Source organism: Perca fluviatilis, chromosome 1, assembly GCF_010015445.1.
Source record: "Perca fluviatilis chromosome 1, GENO_Pfluv_1.0, whole genome shotgun sequence".
Classification (NCBI taxonomy): domain Eukaryota; kingdom Metazoa; phylum Chordata; class Actinopteri; order Perciformes; family Percidae; genus Perca; species Perca fluviatilis.
The window spans coordinates 7,185,801-7,206,374 of record NC_053112.1 but is presented as its reverse complement, the minus strand read 5'-3'; the positions used below and the strand labels follow the sequence as shown (position 1 = coordinate 7,206,374).

Genomic DNA, 20,574 nt, shown 5'->3' with positions numbered 1-20,574 from the left:
TTTCAACTAGCCACGTTTAATTGTTACGTAACGAACTTTACTTTCATTTCAGCTCCTCTGGTTTGTTTGGCGCCGAAAGATAGTTTTGTTTGTACGCCCCCTGTGTGTCTCTTCCCCTCCCCGACTTCTCAAACCAAAGTTACACCCAAGCAAATAGGCATAATGTATGTATTCCAAAATTACTCCCAATTATTCCAACACTTCACTGAGTTTGCTCCTGGTTAAAGGTGCAGTAGGTAAGCCTTATAAAACTAACTTTCTGTCATATTTGCTGAAACTGACCCTATGTTCCAGTAGAACTACATGAAGCAGGTAATTTAAAGAAAAAATATCTGGCTCCTCTGGCACCACCTACAGCCTGTAGTGCGATTTGCAAAAATCCACAGCTCCCTGTTCAGGTGCACCAATCATGGCCATAGGGGGGGGTGTCTTACTGTGTGTCAATCACTTCTTGTGCACACGCATTCATTCTCCCTTGTGGGGGGAGGGGCTTAGGAGACCGTTTAGGGCTTTAGCGGAATGGGGGGAGGGACTGAGAAGTTGTCGATGTTCAAATTTTTTGGCTAAGTCCTGGATCTTCACAATCCGACCTACGGCACCTTTAAAAAGAGAGTATTTATCAATCACATACAATTACAGTAATAACCATGGCTTCAAATTAACTTTCTTGATCACCAGCCAACACGGCTAGTAGATTTTAAAGTTACCAGCCAATCAGATTTTCAACTAGCCACGTTTATTTGTTACGTAACAAACTTTACTTTCATTTCAGCTCCTCTGGTTTGTTTGGCCGCTCCGTTCAGTTTCTGCAGTTGGCTGATTCAAACAGACACAGAGTTGTTTACTTCATTAATCATCGGCCAAATTGGCTAATAACTGTCAATTTAAAGCTCTGGTAATATAAATTTCTGCATTTAACCCATCCTGTGTATTAGCACCCTAGTGTAACTTGGGGTTTTGTACACTGTGACACTCTGACATGCAAAGCCGATGTGAAAGAATTGTTTCACATCGACACAAAGAACAATTCCCATACCGGGAGTTGAACCCAGGCCGCCTGGGTGAAAACCAGGAATCCTAACCGCTAGACCATATGGGACTTGTAACCTGAGATACTGTTGTCAGGCACCCTGCTTTCCTTTACTGTACTACTAGTACTCTACAACGAAGTTCTGGCTTATTGAAAGATTATTTTGTCTGTACACCCCTGGTGTTTCGGAAAATACTGCAACGAACGATGCTTTGAACATAAACATCTCCTTGGCAGGAGATGAGTCTGGGGGTCGTGTAACGCTACCAAGCCACGCCGAGGAACGTGCAGTTACATTTTTAGAGAGGTGTAAGTGGTAGGGTCAGAATCTATGGTTTCCTACGTACCACAGTGTTGATTTAACCCAGAAGCATTAGTTGGCCGTCAGCCTTTGTGCAGGTGGAGCAACATGAGCTGATGGATCTTGCTCAATGACACTTTTACCAAATCACCAACCATGTGGCTGAAGGACGACCGTCTGAGCCACCATTAAAGAATGATTCCCATACCGGAGTTGAACCCAGGCCGCCTGGGTGAAAACCAGGAATCCTAACCGCTAGACCATATGGGACATGTACCACCACATACTGTTGCCAGGCATCGTGCTTTACTCTGTACTACTAGTACTCTACTACGTTCTGGCTTATTGGAAGATTATTTTGTCTGTACACCCCTGGTGTTTCAGTAAATACTGCAACGAACGATGTGTTGGGCATAAACGTCTACCTTGGCAAGCCACGGCGAGGAACGCGTGCGTTGTCACACGGTACTGCTACATTTCTGGAGAGGTGCAAGTCGTAGGGTCAGTATCTCGGATTGATACGTACGCATTCCAGCGTAGATTTAACCCAGAAGCATAAATTGGCCTTCAGCATTTGGAGCAACATGAGTTGATAGGTCTTGCTCAATGACACTTTTGACCAAATCACCAACCATGTGGCTGAAGGACGACTGTCTGAGCCACCATTAAAGAATGATTCCCATACCGGGAGTTGAACCCAGGCCGCCTGGGTGAAAACCAGGAATCCTAACCGCTAGACCATACGGGACTTGTCACCTGAGATACTTTTGTCAGGCATGCTGCTTTCCTTTACTGTACTACTAGTACTCTACTACGAAGTTCTGGCTTATTGAAAGATTATTTTGTCTGTACACCCCCTGGTGTTTCGGAAAATACTGCAATGAATTACGCTTTCCTTTACTGTACTACTGTACTATCACTTCTTGTGCACACGCATTCATTCTCCCTTGTGGGGAGGGGCTTAGGAGACCGTTTAGGGCTTTAGCGGAAAGGGGGGAGGGACTGAGAAGTTGTCGATGTTCAAATTTTTGGCTAAGTCCTGGATCTTCACAATCCGACCTACGGCACCTTTAAAAAGAGAGTATTTATCAATAACATACAATTACAGTAATAACCATGGCTTCAAATTAACTTTCTTGATCACCAGCCAACCGGCTAGTAGATTTTAAAGTTACCAGCCAATCAGATTTTCAACTAGCCACGCTTTAATTGTTACGTAACGAACTTTACTTTCATTTCAGCTCCTCTGGTTTGTTTGGCGCCGAAAGATAGTTTTGTGGTACGCCCCTGTGTGTCTCTTCCCTCCCCCGACTTCTCAAACCAAAGTTACACCCAAGCAAATAGGCATAATGTATGTATTCCAAAATTACTCCCAATTATTCCAACACTTCACTGAGTTTGCTCCTGGTTAAAGGTGCAGTAGGTAAGCCTTATAAAACTAACTTTCTGTCATATTTGCTGAAACTGACCCTATGTTCCAGTAGAACTACATGAAGCAGGTAATTTAAAGAAAAATATCTGGCTCCTCTGGCACCACCTACAGCCTGTAGTGACGCATTTGCAAAAATCCACAGCTCCCTGTTCAGGTGCACCAATCATGGCGCCATAGGGAGGGGGTGTCTTACTGTGTGTCAATCACTTCTTGTGCACACGCATTCATTCTCCCTTGTGGGGGGAGGGGCTTAGGAGACCGTTTAGGGCTTTAGCGGAATGGGGGGAGGGACTGAGAAGTTGTCGATGTTCAAATTTTTTGGCTAAGTCCTGGATCTTCACAATCCGACCTACGGCACCTTTAAAAAGAGAGTATTTATCAATCACATACAATTACAGTAATAACCATGGCTTCAAATTAACTTTCTTGATCACCAGCCAACACGGCTAGTAGATTTTTAAAGTTACCAGCCAATCAGATTTTCAACTAGCCACGTTTATTTGTTACGTAACAAACTTTACTTTCATTTCAGCTCCTCTGGTTTGTTTGGCCGTACCGTTCAGTTTCTGCAGTTGGCTGATTCAAACAGACACAGAGTTGTTTACTTCATTAATCATCGGCCAAATTGGCTAATAACTGTCAATTTAAAGCTCTGGTAATATAAATTTCTGCATTTAACCCATCCTGTGTATTAGCACCCTAGTGTAACTTGGGGTTTTGTACACTGTGACACTCTGACATGCAAAGCCGATGTGAAAGAATTGTTTCACATCGACACAAAGAACAATTCCCATACCGGGAGTTGAACCCAGGCCGCCTGGGTGAAAACCAGGAATCCTAACCGCTAGACCATATGGGACTTGTAACCTGAGATACTGTTGTCAGGCACCCTGCTTTCCTTTACTGTACTACTAGTACTCTACAACGAAGTTCTGGCTTATTGAAAGATTATTTTGTCTGTACACCCCCTGGTGTTTCGGAAAATACTGCAACGAACGATGCTTTGAACATAAACATCTCCTTGGCAGGAGATGAGTCTGGGGGGTCATGCAACGCTACCAAGCCACGGCCGAGGAACGTGCAGTTACATTTTTAGAGAGGTGTAAGTGGTAGGGTCAGAATCTATGGGTTCCTACGTACCACAGTGTTGATTTAACCCAGAAGCATTAGTTGGCCGTCAGCCTTTGTGCAGGTGGAGCAACATGAGCTGATGGATCTTGCTCAATGACACTTTTTACCAAATCACCAACCATGTGGCTGAAGGACGACTGTCTGAGCCACCATTAAAGAATGATTCCCATACCGGGAGTTGAACCCAGGCCGCCTGGGTGAAAACCAGGAATCCTAACCGCTAGACCATATGGGACATGTACCACCACATACTGTTGCCAGGCATCGTGCTTTCCTTTACTGTACTACTAGTACTCTACTACGAAGTTCTGGCTTATTGGAAGATTATTTTGTCTGTACACCCCCTGGTGTTTCAGAAAATACTGCAACGAACGATGTGTTGGGCATAAACGTCTACCAAGCCACGGCCGAGGAACGTGCGTTGCCGCGACGTGTACTTACATTTCTGGAGAGGTGCAAGTCGTAGGGTCAGTATCTACGGATTGATACGTACGTACCACGGCGTAGATTTAACCCAGAAGCATAAATTGGCCTTCAGCATTTGGAGCAACATGAGTTGATAGGTCTTGCTCAATGACACTTTTGACCAAATCACCAACCATGTGGCTGAAGGACGACTGTCTGAGCCACCAATAAAGAATGATTCCCATACTGGGAGTTGAACCCAGGCCGCCTGGGTGAAAACCAGGAATCCTAACCGCTAGACCATATGGGACTTGTCACCTGAGATACTTTTGTCAGGCATCCTGCTTTCCTTTACTGTACTACTAGTACTCTACTACGAAGTTCTGGCTTATTGAAAGATTATTTTGTCTGTACACCCCCTTGTGTTTCGGAAAATACTGCAATGAACGATGCTTTGAACATAAACATCTCAGTGGCAGGAGAAGAGTCTGGGGGGTCGTGCAACGCTACCAAGCCACGGTCGAGGAACATGCACTTACATTTTTTAGAGAGGTGCAAGTCGTAGGGTCAGAATCTACGGGTTCCTAAGTACCACGGTGTTGATTTAACCCAGAAGCATTAGTTGGCCGTCAGCATTTGTGCAGGTGGAGCAACATGAGTTGATGGGTCTTGCTCAATTACACTTTTGACCAAATCACCAACCTTGTGGCTGAAGGAAGGATGACCGTCTGAGCCACCGTTAAAGAATGATTCCCATACCGGGAGTTGAACCCGGGCCGCCTGGGTGAAAACCAGGAATCCTAACCGCTAGACCATATGGGACATGTAACACCACATACTGTTGCCAGGCATCGTGCTTTCCTTTACTGTACTAGTAGTACTCTACTACGAAGTTCTGGCTTATTGGAAGATTATTTTGTCTGTACACCCCCTGGTGTTTCAGAAAATACTGCAACGAACGAGGCTTTGAACATAAACATCTCAGTAGCAGGAGACGAGTCTGGGGGGTCGTGCAATGCTACCAAGCCACGGCCGAGGAACGTGCAGTTACATTTTCAGAGAGGTGTAAGTTTTAGGGTCAGAATCTATGGGTTCCTACGTACCACAGTGTTGATTTAACCCAGAAGCATTAGTTGGCCGTCAGCCTTTGTGCAGGTGGAGCAACATGAGCTGATGGGTCTTGCTCAATGACACTTTTGACCAAATCACCAACCATGTGGCTGAAGGACGACTGTCTGAGCCACCATTAAAGAATGATTCCCATACCGGGAGTTGAACCCAGGCCGCCTGGGTGAAAACCAGGAATCCTAACTGCTAGACCATATGGGACATGTAACACCACATACTGTTGCCAGGCATCGTGCTTTCCTTTACTGTACTACTAGTACTCTACTACGAAGTTCTGGCTTATTGGAAGATTATTTTGTCTGTACACCCCCTGGTGTTTCAGAAAATACTGCAACGAACGATGTGTGGGCATAAACCGTCTCCTTGACAGGAGACGAGTCGGGGGAAATGCAACGCTACCAAGCCACGGCCGAGGAACGATGCACCTTACATTTTGGAGAGGTGTAAGTTTGTGGGTCAGTATCTACGGGTTAATGCACGCACGTACACAGTGTTGATTTAACCCAGAAGCATAAATTGGCCTTCAGCATTTGGAGCAACATGAGTTGATAGGTCTTGCTCAATGACACTTTTGACCAAATCACCAACCATGTGGCTGAAGGACGACTGTCTGAGCCACCATTAAAGAATGATTCCCATACCGGGAGTTGAACCCAGGCCGCCTGGGTGAAAACCAGGAATCCTAACCGCTAGACCATACGGGACTTGTCACCTGAGATACTTTTGTCAGGCATGCTGCTTTCCTTTACTGTACTACTAGTACTCTACTACGAAGTTCTGGCTTATTGAAAGATTATTTTGTCTGTACACCCCCTGGTGTTTCGGAAAATACTGCAATGAATACCTGCTTTCCTTTACTGTACTACTGTACTATCACTTCTTGTGCACACGCATTCATTCTCCCTTGTGGGGGGAGGGGCTTAGGAGACCGTTTAGGGCTTTAGCGGAAAGGGGGGAGGGACTGAGAAGTTGTCGATGTTCAAATTTTTTGGCTAAGTCCTGGATCTTCACAATCCGACCTACGGCACCTTTAAAAAGAGAGTATTTATCAATAACATACAATTACAGTAATAACCATGGCTTCAAATTAACTTTCTTGATCACCAGCCAACACGGCTAGTAGATTTTTAAAGTTACCAGCCAATCAGATTTTCAACTAGCCACGTTTAATTGTTACTTAACGAACTTTACTTTCATTTCAGCTCCTCTGGTTTGTTTGGGCCGAAGATAGTTTTGTTTGTACGCCCCTGTGTGTCTCTCTCCCCCCCGACTTCTCAAACCAAAGTTACACCCAAGCAAATAGGCATAATGTATGTATTCCAAAATTACTCCCAATTATTCCAACACTTCACTGAGTTTGCTCCTGGTTAAAGGTGCAGTAGGTAAGCCTTATAAAACTAACTTTCTGTCATATTTGCTGAAACTGACCCTATGTTCCAGTGGAACTACATGAAGCAGGTAATTTAAAGAAAAAATATCTGGCTCCTCTGGCACCACCTACAGCCTGTAGTGCGATTTGCAAAAATCCACAGCTCCCTGTTCAGGTGCACCAATCATGGCCATAGGGGGTGTCTTACTGTGTGTCAATCACTCTTGTGCACACGCATTCATTCTCCCTTGTGGGGGGAGGGGCTTAGGAGACCGTTTAGGGCTTTAGCGGAATGGGGGAGGGACTGAGAAGTTGTCGATGTTCAAATTTTTTGGCTAAGTCCTGGATCTTCACAATCCGACCTACGGCACCTTTAAAAAGAGAGTATTTATCAATCACATACAATTACAGTAATAACCATGGCTTCAAATTAACTTTCTTGATCACCAGCCAACACGGCTAGTAGATTTTTAAAGTTACCAGCCAATCAGATTTTCAACTAGCCACGTTTATTTGTTACGTAACAAACTTTACTTTCATTTCAGCTCCTCTGGTTTGTTTGGCGCCGTTCCGTCAGTTTCTGCAGTTGGCTGATTCAAACAGACACAGAGTTGTTTACTTCATTAATCATCGGCCAAATTGGCTAGTAACTGTCAATTTAAAGCTCTGGTAATATAAATTTCTGCATTTAACCCATCCTGTGTATTAGCACCCTAGTGTAACTTGGGGTTTTGTACACTGTGACACTCTGACATGCAAAGCCGATGTGAAAGAATTGTTTCACATCGACACAAAGAACAATTCCCATACCGGGAGTTGAACCCAGGCCGCCTGGGTGAAAACCAGGAATCCTAACCGCTAGACCATATGGGACTTGTAACCTGAGATACTGTTGTCAGGCACCCTGCTTTCCTTTACTGTACTACTAGTACTCTACAACGAAGTTCTGGCTTATTGAAAGATTATTTTGTCTGTACACCCCCTGGTGTTTCGGAAAATACTGCAACGAACGATGCTTTGAACATAAACATCTCCTTGGCAGGAGATGAGTCTGGGGGGTCATGCAACGCTACCAAGCCACGGCCGAGGAACGTGCAGTTACATTTTTAGAGAGGTGTAAGTGGTAGGGTCAGAATCTATGGGTTCCTACGTACCACAGTGTTGATTTAACCCAGAAGCATTAGTTGGCCGTCAGCCTTTGTGCAGGTGGAGCAACATGAGCTGATGGGTCTTGCTCAATGACACTTTTGACCAAATCACCAACCATGTGGCTGAAGGACGACTGTCTGAGCCACCATTAAAGAATGATTCCCATACCGGGAGTTGAACCCAGGCCGCCTGGGTGAAAACCAGGAATCCTAACCGCTAGACCATATGGGACATGTAACACCACATACTGTTGCCAGGCATCGTGCTTTCCTTTACTGTACTACTAGTACTCTACTACGAAGTTCTGGCTTATTGGAAGATTATTTTGTCTGTACACCCCCTGGTGTTTCAGAAAATACTGCAACGAACGATGTGTTAGCATAAACGCCTCAACTGGGGAAAGTAACGCTACCAAGCCACGGCCGAGGAACGGCGTTGCGCGACGTGTACTTACATTTCTGGAGAGGTGCAAGTCGTAGGGTCAGTACTTACGGATTGATAATGCACGTACACGGCGTAGATTTAACCCAGAAGCATAAATTGGCCTTCAGCATTTGGAGCAACATGAGTTGATAGGTCTTGCTCAATGACACTTTTGACCAAATCACCAACCATGTGGCTGAAGGACGACTGTCTGAGCCACCAATAAAGAATGATTCCCATACTGGGAGTTGAACCCAGGCCGCCTGGGTGAAAACCAGGAATCCTAACCGCTAGACCATATGGGACTTGTCACCTGAGATACTTTTGTCAGGCATCCTGCTTTCCTTTACTGTACTACTAGTACTCTACTACGAAGTTCTGGCTTATTGAAAGATTATTTTGTCTGTACACCCCCTTGTGTTTCGGAAAATACTGCAATGAACGATGCTTTGAACATAAACATCTCAGTGGCAGGAGAAGAGTCTGGGGGGTCGTGCAACGCTACCAAGCCACGGTCGAGGAACATGCACTTACATTTTTTAGAGAGGTGCAAGTCGTAGGGTCAGAATCTACGGGTTCCTAAGTACCACGGTGTTGATTTAACCCAGAAGCATTAGTTGGCCGTCAGCATTTGTGCAGGTGGAGCAACATGAGTTGATGGGTCTTGCTCAATTACACTTTTGACCAAATCACCAACCTTGTGGCTGAAGGAAGGATGACCGTCTGAGCCACCGTTAAAGAATGATTCCCATACCGGGAGTTGAACCCGGGCCGCCTGGGTGAAAACCAGGAATCCTAACCGCTAGACCATATGGGACATGTAACACCACATACTGTTGCCAGGCATCGTGCTTTCCTTTACTGTACTAGTAGTACTCTACTACGAAGTTCTGGCTTATTGGAAGATTATTTTGTCTGTACACCCCCTGGTGTTTTGGAAAATAATGCAACGAACGAGGCTTTGAACATAAACATCTCCGTGGCAGGAGACGAGTCTGGGGGTCGGCGTAACGCTACTGCCACGGCCGAGGAACGTGCAGTTACATTTTCAGAGAGGTGTAAGTTTTAGGGTCAGAATCTATGGGTTCCTACGTACCACAGTGTTGATTTAACCCAGAAGCATTAGTTGGCGTCAGCCTTTTTGTGCAGGTGGAGCAACATGAGCTGATGGGTCTTGCTCAATGACACTTTTGACCAAATCACCAACCATGTGGCAGAAGGACGACTGTCTGAGCCACCATTAAAGAATGATTCCCATACCGAGTTGAACCCAGCCGCCTGGGTGAAAACCAGGAATCCTAACCGCTAGACCATATGGGACATGTAACCCGACATACTGTTGCCAGGCATCGTGCTTTCCTTTACTGTACTACTAGTACTCTAATACGAAGTTCTGGCTTATTGAAAGATTATTTTGTCTGTACACCCCTGGTGTTTCAGAAAATACTGAAACGAACGATGTGTTACATAAACGTCTGTGACAGGAACGAGGGGAAATGCACCAACAAGCCAGCCGAGACATGCAGCTTACATTTCTGGAGAGGGCTTAGGGAGTATCTGTAGCTTGCACCACGGCGGATTAACCGGAGCTAAATTGGCCTTCAGCATTTGGAGCAATGAGTTATGGTCTTGCTCAATACACTTTGACAATCACCAACCTTGTGGTGAAGGAAAAACTACACATTATAATTCCATACGATTAACCCTGGGTGAACAACCTCGTAACATATGACTTATACCAATACTTTCATCTCTTTCCTTACTTACTACTTCTCTACACGTCTGAATTTTGTGTAATGTTAAAATAAATGTAATAATTGAAAGATAGTTTTGTTTGACTGTGTGTCTCTTCCCTCCCCGAACTTCTCAAACCAAAGTTACACCCAAGCAAATAGGCATAATGTATGTATTCCAAAATTACTCCCAATTATTCCAACACTTCACTGAGTTTGCTCCTGGTTAAAGGTGCAGTAGGTAAGCCTTATAAAACTAACTTTCTGTCATATTTGCTGAAACTGACCCTATGTTCCAGTAGAACTACATGAAGCAGGTAATTTAAAGAAAAAATATCTGGCTCCTCTGGCACCACCTACAGCCTGTAGTGCGATTTGCAAAAATCCACAGCTCCCTGTTCAGGTGCACCAATCATGGCCATAGGGGGGGGGGTGTCTTACTGTGTGTCAATCACTTCTTGTGCACACGCATTCATTCTCCCTTGTGGGGAGGGGCTTAGGAGACCGTTTAGGGCTTTAGCGGAATGGGGGAGGGACTGAGAAGTTGTCGATGTTCAAATTTTTGGCTAAGTCCTGGATCTTCACAATCCGACCTACGGCACCTTTAAAAGAGAGTATTTATCAATCACATACAATTACAGTAATAACCATGGCTTCAAATTAACTTTCTTGATCACCAGCCAACACGGCTAGTAGATTTTTAAAGTTACCACAACAATACTGGCACAACAATTTTCAACCACGTTTATTTGTTACGTAACAAACTTTACTTTCATTTCAGCTCCTCTGGTTTGTTTGCGCCGTTCCGTCAGTTTCTGCAGTTGGCTGATTCAAACAGACACAGAGTTGTTTACTTCATTAATCATCGGCCAAATTGGCTAGTAACTGTCAATTTAAAGCTCTGGTAATATAAATTTCTGCATTTAACCCATCCTGAGTATTAGCACCCTAGTGTAACTTGGGGTTTTGTACACTGTGACACTCTGACATGCAAAGCCGATGTGAAAGAATTGTTTCACATCGACACAAAGAACAATTCCCATACCGGGAGTTGAACCCAGGCCGCCTGGGTGAAAACCAGGAATCCTAACCGCTAGACCATATGGGACTTGTAACCTGAGATACTGTTGTCAGGCACCCTGCTTTCCTTTACTGTACTACTAGTACTCTACAACGAAGTTCTGGCTTATTGAAAGATTATTTTGTCTGTACACCCCCTGGTGTTTCGGAAAATACTGCAACGAACGATGCTTTGAACATAAACATCTCCTTGGCAGGAGATGAGTCTGGGGGTCATGCAACGCTACCACGCCCCCGAGGAACGTGCAGTTACATTTTTAGAGAGGTGTAAGTGGTAGGGTCAGAATCTATGGGTTCCTACGTACCACAGTGTTGATTTAACCCAGAAGCATTAGTTGGCCGTCAGCCTTTGTGCAGGTGGAGCAACATGAGCTGATGGATCTTGCTCAATGACACTTTTTACCAAATCACCAACCATGTGGCTGAAGGACGACTGTCTGAGCCACCATTAAAGAATGATTCCCATACCGGGAGTTGAACCCGGGCCGCCTGGGTGAAAACCAGGAATCCTAACCGCTAGACCATATGGGACATGTACAAAATACCACATACTGTTGCCAGGCATCGTGCTTTCCTTTACTGTACTACTAGTACTCTACTACGAAGTTCTGGCTTATTGGAAGATTATTTTGTCTGTACACCCCTGGTGTTTCAGAAAATACTGCAACGAACGATGTGTTGGGCATAAACGTCCTACCAAGCCACGGCCGAGGAAGGGCGTTACGCGACGTACTTACATTTCTGGAGAGGTGCAAGTCGTAGGGTCAGTATCTACGGATTGATAGCACGTATTACCACGGAGATTTAACCAGAAGCATAAATTGGCCTTCAGCATTTGGAGAAACATGAGTTGATAGGTCTTGCTCAATGACACTTTTGACCAAATCACCAACCATGTGGCTGAAGGACGACTGTCTGAGCCACCATTAAAGAATAATTCCCATACGGGAGTTGAACCCAGGCGATGAGGGGTCTGGGGGAAACGCCCTACCAAGCCACGGTCGAGGAACATGCAGTTACATTTTTTAGAGAGGTGCAAGTCGTAGGGTCAGAATCTACGGGTTCCTAAGTACCACGGTGTTGATTTAACCCAGAAGTATTAGTTGGCCGTCAGCATTTGTGCAGGTGGAGCAACATGAGTTGATGGGTCTTGCTCAATGACACTTTTGACCAAATCACCAACCATGTGGCTGAAGGACGACTGTCTGAGCCACCATTGAAAGATGATTTTGTTTGTGTCTCTTCCCCTCCCCGACTTCTCAAACCAAAGTTACACCCAAGCAAATAGGCATAATGTATATATTCCAAAATTACTCCCAATTATTCCTACACTTCACTGAGTTTGCTCCTGGTTAAAGGTGCAGTAGGTAAGCCTTATAAAACTAATTTTCTGTCATATTTGCTGAAACTTACCCTATGTTCCAGTAGAACTACATGAAGCAGGTCATTTAAAGAAAAAATATCTGGCTCCTCTGGCACCACCTACAGCCTGTAGTGCGATTTGCAAAAATCCACAGCTCCCTGTTCAGGTGCACCAATCAGGGCCATGGGGGGGATGTCTTACTGTGTGTCAATCACTTCTCGTGCACACGCATTCATTCTCCCTTGTGGGGGGACGGGCTTAGGAGACCGTTTTGGGCTTTAAGCGAAAGGGGGAGGGACTGAGAAGTTGTCGATGTTCAAAGTTTTTGGTTAAATCCTGGATCTTCACAATCCTACCTACAGCACTTTTAAGAAGAAAGTATTTATCAATCACATACAATAACAGTAATAACCATTGCTTCACATTAACTTTCTTGATCACCAGCCAACCCGGCTAGTAGATTTTTAAAGTTACCAGTCAATCAGATTTTCCACTAGCCATGTTTATTTGTTACGCAACGAACTTTACTTTCATTTCAGCTCCTCTGGTTTGCTTAGGGCCGTTCTGTCTTCTCCTTAATCGATACCACAGACACTCGGCACTTAGCTAACGGTTGTACAACACGTCATAAGTGTTCGCGGGAAATGTAGGATTGGTACTACAAGCAGTGTTGCCATATTAAGATTACGTTGACAAGCCAAAGACACACAAAACCGCCAAAATTTCTTGGTGGAAAACAGACCTATCTGGAAACATTTCTGCAGTCGGCTGATTCAAACAGACACAGAGCTGTTTACTTCATTAATCATCGGCCAAATTGGATAGTAACTGTCAATATAAAGCTCTGGTAATATAAATTGCTGCATTTAACCCATCCTGAGTATTGGGATGGGGGTGTCTTACTGTGTGTCAATCACTTCTTGTGCACACGCATTCATTCTCCCCTTGGGGGGAGGGGCTTAGGAGACCGCTTTAGGGCTTTAGTGGAAAGGGGGAGGGATATGTAACACCACATACTGTTGCCAGGCATCGTGCTTTCCTTTACTGTACTACTAGTACTCTACTACGAAGTTCTGGCTTATTGGAAGATTATTTTGTCTGTACACCCCCTGGTGTTTCAGAAAATACTGCAACGAACGATGTGTTGGGCATAAACGTCTCCGTGACAGGAGACGAAGTCGGGGGAAATGCACGCTACCAAGCCACGCCGGGGAACGGCGTTACGCTGACGGTACTTACATTTCTGGAGAGGTGCAAGTCGTAGGGTCAGTATCTACGGATTGATATCCATTTACGCAATGCGCGTAGATTTAACCCAGAAGCATAAATTGGCCTTCAGCATTTGGAGCAACATGAGCTGATAGGTCTTGCTCAATGACACTTTTGACCAAATCACCAACCATGTGGCTGAAGGACGACTGTCTGAGCCACCATTAAAGAATGATTCCCATACCGGGAGTTGAACCCAGGCCGCCTGGGTGAAAACCAGGAATCCTAACCGCTAGACCATACGGGACTTGTCACCTGAGATACTTTTGTCAGGCATCCTGCTTTCCTTTACTGTACTACTAGTACTCTACTACGAAGTTCTGGCTTATTAAAAGATTATTTTGTCTGTACACCCCCTGGTGTTTCGGAAAATACTGCAATGAATACGTGCTTTCCTTTACTGTACTACTGTACTATCACTTCTTGTGCACACGCATTCATTCTCCCTTGTGGGGGGAGGGGCTTAGGAGACCGTTTAGGGCTTTAGCGGAAAGGGGGGAGGGACTGAGAAGTTGTCGATGTTCAAATTTTTTGGCTAAGTCCTGGATCTTCACAATCCGACCTACGGCACCTTTAAAAAGAGAGTATTTATCAATAACATACAATTACAGTAATAACTATGGCTTCAAATTAACTTTCTTGATCACCAGCCAACACGGCTAGTAGATTTTTAAAGTTACCAGCCAATCAGATTTTCAACTAGCCACGTTTAATTGTTACTTAACGAACTTTACTTTCATTTCAGCTCCTCTGGTTTGTTTGGCGCCGAAAGATAGTTTTGTTTGTACGCCCCCTGTGTGTCTCTTCCCCTCCCCGACTTCTCAAACCAAAGTTACACCCAAGCAAATAGGCATAATGTATGTATTCCAAAATTACTCCCAATTATTCCAACACTTCACTGAGTTTGCTCCTGGTTAAAGGTGCAGTAGGTAAGCCTTATAAAACTAACTTTCTGTCATATTTGCTGAAACTGACCCTATGTTCCAGTAGAACTACATGAAGCAGGTAATTTAAAGAAAAATATCTGGCTCCTCTGGCACCACCTACAGCCTGTAGTTGCGATTTGCAAAAATCCACAGCTCCCTGTTCAGGTGCACCAATCATGGCCATAGGGGTGTCTTACTGTGTGTCAATCACTTCTTGTGCACACGCATTCATTCTCCCTTGTGGGGGAGGGGCTTAGGAGACCGTTTAGGGCTTTGCGGAATGGGGGAGGGACTGAGAAGTTGTCGATGTTCAAATTTTTGGGCTAAGTCCTGGATCTTCACAATCCGACCTACGGCACCTTTAAAAAGAGAGTATTTATCAATCACATACAATTACAGTAATAACCATGGCTTCAAATTAACTTTCTTGATCACCAGCCAACACGGCTAGTAGATTTTTAAAGTTACCAGCCAATCAGATTTTCAACTAGCCACGTTTATTTGTTACGTAACAAACTTTACTTTCATTTCAGCTCCTCTGGTTTGTTTGGGAGCGCTCGTTAGTTTCTGCAGTTGGCTGATTCAAACAGACACAGAGTTGTTTACTTCATTAATCATCGGCCAAATTGGCTAGTAACTGTCAATTTAAAGCTCTGGTAATATAAATTTCTGCATTTAACCCATCCTGAGTATTAGCACCCTAGTGTAACTTGGGGTTTTGTACACTGTGACACTCTGCATGCAATAGCCGATGTGAAAGAATTGTTTCACATCGCACAAAGAACAATTCCCATACCGGAGTTGAACCCAGGCCGCCTCGGGTGAAAACCAGGAATCGTAACCGCTAGACCATATGGGACTTGTAACCTGAGATACTGTTGTCAGGCACCCTGCTTTCCTTTACTGTACTACTAGTACTCTACAACGAAGTTCTGGCTTATTGAAAGATTATTTTGTCTGTACACCCCCTGGTGTTTCGGAAAATACTGCAACGAACGATGCTTTGAACATAAACATCTCCTTGGCAGGAGATGAGTCTGGGGGGTCATGCAACGCTACCAAGCCACGGCCGAGGAACGTGCAGTTACATTTTTAGAGAGGTGTAAGTGGTAGGGTCAGAATCTATGGGTTCCTACGTACCACAGTGTTGATTTAACCCAGAAGCATTAGTTGGCCGTCAGCCTTTGTGCAGGTGGAGCAACATGAGCTGATGGATCTTGCTCAATGACACTTTTTACCAAATCACCAACCATGTGGCTGAAGGACGACTGTCTGAGCCACCATTAAAGAATGATTCCCATACCGGGAGTTGAACCCGGGCCGCCTGGGTGAAAACCAGGAATCCTAACCGCTAGACCATATGGGACATGTAACACCACATACTGTTGCCAGGCATCTTCCTTTCCTTTACTGTACTACTAGTACTCTACTACGAAGTTCTGGCTTATTGGAAGATTATTTTGTCTGTACACCCCCTGGTGTTTCGGAAAATACTGCAATGAACGATGCTTTGAACATAAACATCTCCTTGGCAGGAGATGAGTCTGGGGGGTCGTGCAACGCTACCAAGCCACGGTCGAGGAACATGCAGTTACATTTTTTAGAGAGGTGCAAGTCGTAGGGTCAGAATCTACGGGTTCCTAAGTACCACGGTGTTGATTTAACCCAGAAGTATTAGTTGGCCGTCAGCATTTGTGCAGGTGGAGCAACATGAGTTGATGGGTCTTGCTCAATGACACTTTTGACCAAATCACCAACCATGTGGCTGAAGGACGACTGTCTGAGCCACCATTGAAAGATGATTTTGTTTGTGTCTCTTCCCCTCCCCGACTTCTCAAACCAAAGTTACACCCAAGCAAATAGGCATAATGTATATATTCCAAAATTACTCCCAATTATTCCTACACTTCACTGAGTTTGCTCCTGGTTAAAGGTGCAGTAGGTAAGCCTTATAAAACTAATTTTCTGTCATATTTGCTGAAACTGACCCTATGTTCCAGTAGAACTACATGAAGCAGGTCATTTAAAGAAAAATATCTGGCTCCTCTGGCACCACCTACAGCCTGTAGTGCGATTTGCAAAAATCCACAGCTCCCTGTTCAGGTGCACCAATCAGGGCCATGGGGGGGATGTCTTACTGTGTGTCAATCACTTCTCGTGCACACGCATTCATTCTCCCTTGTGGGGGGAGGGGCTTAGGAGACCGTTTAGGGCTTTAGCGGAAAGGGGGGAGGGACTGAGAAGTTGTCGATGTTCAAATTTTTTGGTTAAATCCTGGATCTTCACAATCCTACCTACAGCACTTTTAAGAAGAAAGTATTTATCAATCACATACAATTACAGTAATAACCATGGCTTCACATTAACTTTCTTGATCACCAGCCAACCCGGCTAGTAGATTTTTAAAGTTACCAGTCAATCAGATTTTCCACTAGCCATGTTTATTTGTTACGCAACGAACTTTACTTTCATTTCAGTTCCTCTGGTTTGTTAGGCGCCGTTCTGTCTTCTCCTTAATCGATACCACAGACACTCGGCACTTAGCCAACGGTTGAACAACACGTCATAAGTGTTCATGGGAAATGTAGGATTGGTACTACAAGCAGTGTTGCCATATTAAGATTACGTTGCCAAGCCAAAGACACACAAAACCGCCAAAATTTCTTGGTGGAAAACAGACCTATCTGGAAACATTTCTGCAGTCGGCTGATTCAAACAGACACAGAGCTGTTTACTTCATTAATCATCGGCCAAATTGGATAGTAACTGTCAATATAAAGCTCTGGTAATATAAATTGCTGCATTTAACCCATCCTGAGTATTGGGATGGGGGGGGGGGTGTCTTACTGTGTGTCAATCACTTCTTGTGCACACGCATTCATTCTCCCTTGTGGGGGGAGGGGCTTAGGAGACCGTTTAGGGCTTTAGTGGAAAGGGGGGAGGGACATGTAACACCACATACTTTTGCCAGGCATCGTGCTTTCCTTTACTGTACTACTAGTACTCTACTACGAAGTTCTGGCTTATTGGAAGATTATTTTGTCTGTACACCCCCTGGTGTTTCAGAAAATACTGCAACGAACGATGTGTTGGGCATAAACGTCTCCGTGACAGGAGACGAGTCGGGGGGGAAATGCAACGCTACCAAGCCACGGCCGAGGAACGTGCAGTTACATTTTTAGAGAGGTGTAAGTGGTAGGGTCAGAATCTATGGGTTCCTACGTACACGCAAGTTGATTTAACCCAGAAGCATTAGTTGGCCGTCAGCCTTTGTGCAGGTGGAGCAACATGAGCTGATGGATCTTGCTCAATGACACTTTTTACCAAATCACCAACCATGTGGCTGAAGGACGACTGTCTGAGCCACCATTAAAGAATGATTCCCATACCGGGAGTTGAACCCAGGCCGCCTGGGTGAAAACCAGGAATCCTAACCGCTAGACCATATGGGACATGTAACACCACATACTGTTGCCAGGCATCGTGCTTTCCTTTACTGTACTACTAGTACTCTACTACGGTTCTGGCTTATTGGAAGATTATTTTGTCTGTACACCCTTGGTGTTTCAGAAAATACTGCAACGAACGATGTGTTGGGCATAAACGTCTCCGGACAGGAGACGAGTCGGGGAAATGCAACGCTACCAAGCCAGCGGCGAGGAACGTGCGCGTCGCGACGTGTACTTACATTTCTGGAGAGGTGCAAGTCGTAGGGTCAGTATCTACGGATTGATACGTACGTACCACGGCGTAGATTTAACCCAGAAGCATAAATTGGCCTTCAGCATTTGGAGCAACATGAGTTGATAGGTCTTGCTCAATGACACTTTTGACCAAATCACCAACCATGTGGCTGAAGGACGACTGTCTGAGCCACCATTAAAGAATGATTCCCATACCGGGAGTTGAACCCAGGCCGCCTGGGTGAAAACCAGGAATCCTAACCGCTAGACCATACGGGACTTGTCACCTGAGATACTTTTGTCAGGCATCCTGCTTTCCTTTACTGTACTACTAGTACTCTACTACGAAGTTCTGGCTTATTAAAAGATTATTTTGTCTGTACACCCCCTGGTGTTTCGGAAAATACTGCAATGAATACGTGCTTTCCTTTACTGTACTACTGTACTATCACTTCTTGTGCACACGCATTCATTCTCCCTTGTGGGGGGAGGGGCTTAGGAGACCGTTTAGGGCTTTAGCGGAAAGGGGAGGGACTGAGAAGTTGTCGATGTTCAAATTTTTGGCTAAGTCCTGGATCTTCACACTGCACCTACCGCACCTTTAAAAGAGAGTATTTATCAATAACATACAATTACAGTAATAACTATGGCTTCAAATTAACTTTCTTGATCAACCAGCCAACACGGCTAGTAGATTTTAAAGTTACCAGCCAATCAGATTTTCAACTAGCCACGCTTAATTGTTACTTAACGAACTTTACTTTCATTTCAGCTCCTCTGGTTTGTTTGGCGCCGAAAGATAGTTTTGTTTGTACGCCCTGTGTGTCTTCTCCCTCCCCGACTTCTCAAACCAAAGTTACACCCAAGCAAATAGGCATAATGTATGTATTCCAAAATTACTCCCAATTATTCCAACACTTCACTGAGTTTGCTCCTGGTTAAAGGTGCAGTAGGTAAGCCTTATAAAACTAATTTCTGTCATATTTGCTGAAACTGACCCTATGTTCCAGTAGAACTACATGAAGCAGGTAATTTAAAGAAAAATATCTGGCTCCTCTGGCACCACCTACAGCCTGTAGTGCGATTTGCAAAATCCACAGCTCCCTGTTCAGGTGCACCAATCATGGCCATAGGGGGGTGTCTTACTGTGTGTCAATCACTACTTGGTGCACCCGCATTCATTCTCCCTTGTGGGGGAGGGGCTTAGGAGACCGTTTAGGGCTTTAGCGGAAGGGGGGAGGGACTGAGAAGTTGTCGATGTTCAAATTTTTTGGCTAAATCCTGGATCTTCACAACCCGCCCTACAGCACTTTTAAAAAGAGAGTATTTATCAATCACATACAATTACAGTAATAACCATGGCTTCACATAATTAACTTTCTTGATCACCAGCCAACACGGCTAGTAGATTTTTAAAGTTACCAGTCAATCAGATTTTCAACTAGCCACGTTTATTTGTTACGTAACAAACTTTACTTTCATTTCAGCTCCTCTGGTTTGTTTGCGCCGTTCTCTGCATTATTGATTCAAACAGACACAGAGTTGTTAATTAACAATGTTTACTTCATTAATCATCGGCCAAATTGGCTAGTAACTGTCAATATAAAGCTCTGGTAATATAAATTGCTGCATTTAACCCATCCTGAGTATTGGCACCCGGTGTCGGGGTTTCTTACTGTGTGTCAATCACTTCTTGTGCACACGCATTCATTCTCCCATATGGGGGAGGGGCTTAGAGACCGCTTTAGGGCTTTAGTGGAAAGGGGGAGGACATGTAACGACCATACGGACTTTAACCTGATTGCCAGGCATCCTGTTCCTTTACTGTACTACTATTACTCTACTACGAAGTTCTGGCTTATTGGAAGATTATTTTGTCTGTACACCCCCTGGTGTTTCAGAAAATACTGCAACGAACGATGTGTTGGGCATAAACGTCTCCGTGACAGGAGACGAGTCGGGAGGGAAATGCAACGCTACCAAGCCACGGCCGAGGAACGTGCAGTTACATTTTTAGAGAGGTGTAAGTGGTAGGGTCAGAATCTATGGGTTCCTACGTACCACAGTGTTGATTTAACCCAGAAGCATTAGTTGGCCGTCAGCCTTTGTGCAGGTGGAGCAACATGAGCTGATGGATCTTGCTCAATGACAC

The 20,574-nt window shown here is 44.7% G+C and overlaps 1 protein-coding gene and 17 non-coding genes across 21 annotated transcripts in view; 1 reads left to right on the top strand and 17 right to left on the bottom strand.

Moving 5' to 3' along the window:
• Positions 1-20,574, top strand: part of b3gnt2a (UDP-GlcNAc:betaGal beta-1,3-N-acetylglucosaminyltransferase 2a) — a 64,993-nt gene that overhangs the window by 17,488 nt on the left and 26,931 nt on the right. The window lies entirely within an intron of this gene.
• trnae-uuc lies at positions 1,028-1,099 on the bottom strand. The gene has a single exon. It is a non-coding gene; the product is annotated as a tRNA-Glu (tRNA).
• On the bottom strand, positions 2,008-2,079 carry trnae-uuc. Its single transcript has one exon. It is a non-coding gene; the product is annotated as a tRNA-Glu (tRNA).
• On the bottom strand, positions 3,551-3,622 carry trnae-uuc. Its single transcript has one exon. It is a non-coding gene; the product is annotated as a tRNA-Glu (tRNA).
• Positions 4,058-4,129, bottom strand: trnae-uuc. Its single transcript has one exon. It is a non-coding gene; the product is annotated as a tRNA-Glu (tRNA).
• trnae-uuc lies at positions 4,538-4,609 on the bottom strand. The gene has a single exon. It is a non-coding gene; the product is annotated as a tRNA-Glu (tRNA).
• trnae-uuc lies at positions 5,050-5,121 on the bottom strand. Its single transcript has one exon. It is a non-coding gene; the product is annotated as a tRNA-Glu (tRNA).
• trnae-uuc lies at positions 6,060-6,131 on the bottom strand. The gene has a single exon. It is a non-coding gene; the product is annotated as a tRNA-Glu (tRNA).
• trnae-uuc lies at positions 7,598-7,669 on the bottom strand. The gene has a single exon. It is a non-coding gene; the product is annotated as a tRNA-Glu (tRNA).
• trnae-uuc lies at positions 8,105-8,176 on the bottom strand. Its single transcript has one exon. It is a non-coding gene; the product is annotated as a tRNA-Glu (tRNA).
• Positions 8,602-8,673, bottom strand: trnae-uuc. The gene has a single exon. It is a non-coding gene; the product is annotated as a tRNA-Glu (tRNA).
• Positions 9,114-9,185, bottom strand: trnae-uuc. Its single transcript has one exon. It is a non-coding gene; the product is annotated as a tRNA-Glu (tRNA).
• trnae-uuc lies at positions 11,138-11,209 on the bottom strand. Its single transcript has one exon. It is a non-coding gene; the product is annotated as a tRNA-Glu (tRNA).
• Positions 11,641-11,712, bottom strand: trnae-uuc. The gene has a single exon. It is a non-coding gene; the product is annotated as a tRNA-Glu (tRNA).
• trnae-uuc lies at positions 13,989-14,060 on the bottom strand. Its single transcript has one exon. It is a non-coding gene; the product is annotated as a tRNA-Glu (tRNA).
• Positions 16,034-16,105, bottom strand: trnae-uuc. The gene has a single exon. It is a non-coding gene; the product is annotated as a tRNA-Glu (tRNA).
• trnae-uuc lies at positions 18,120-18,191 on the bottom strand. Its single transcript has one exon. It is a non-coding gene; the product is annotated as a tRNA-Glu (tRNA).
• Positions 18,630-18,701, bottom strand: trnae-uuc. The gene has a single exon. It is a non-coding gene; the product is annotated as a tRNA-Glu (tRNA).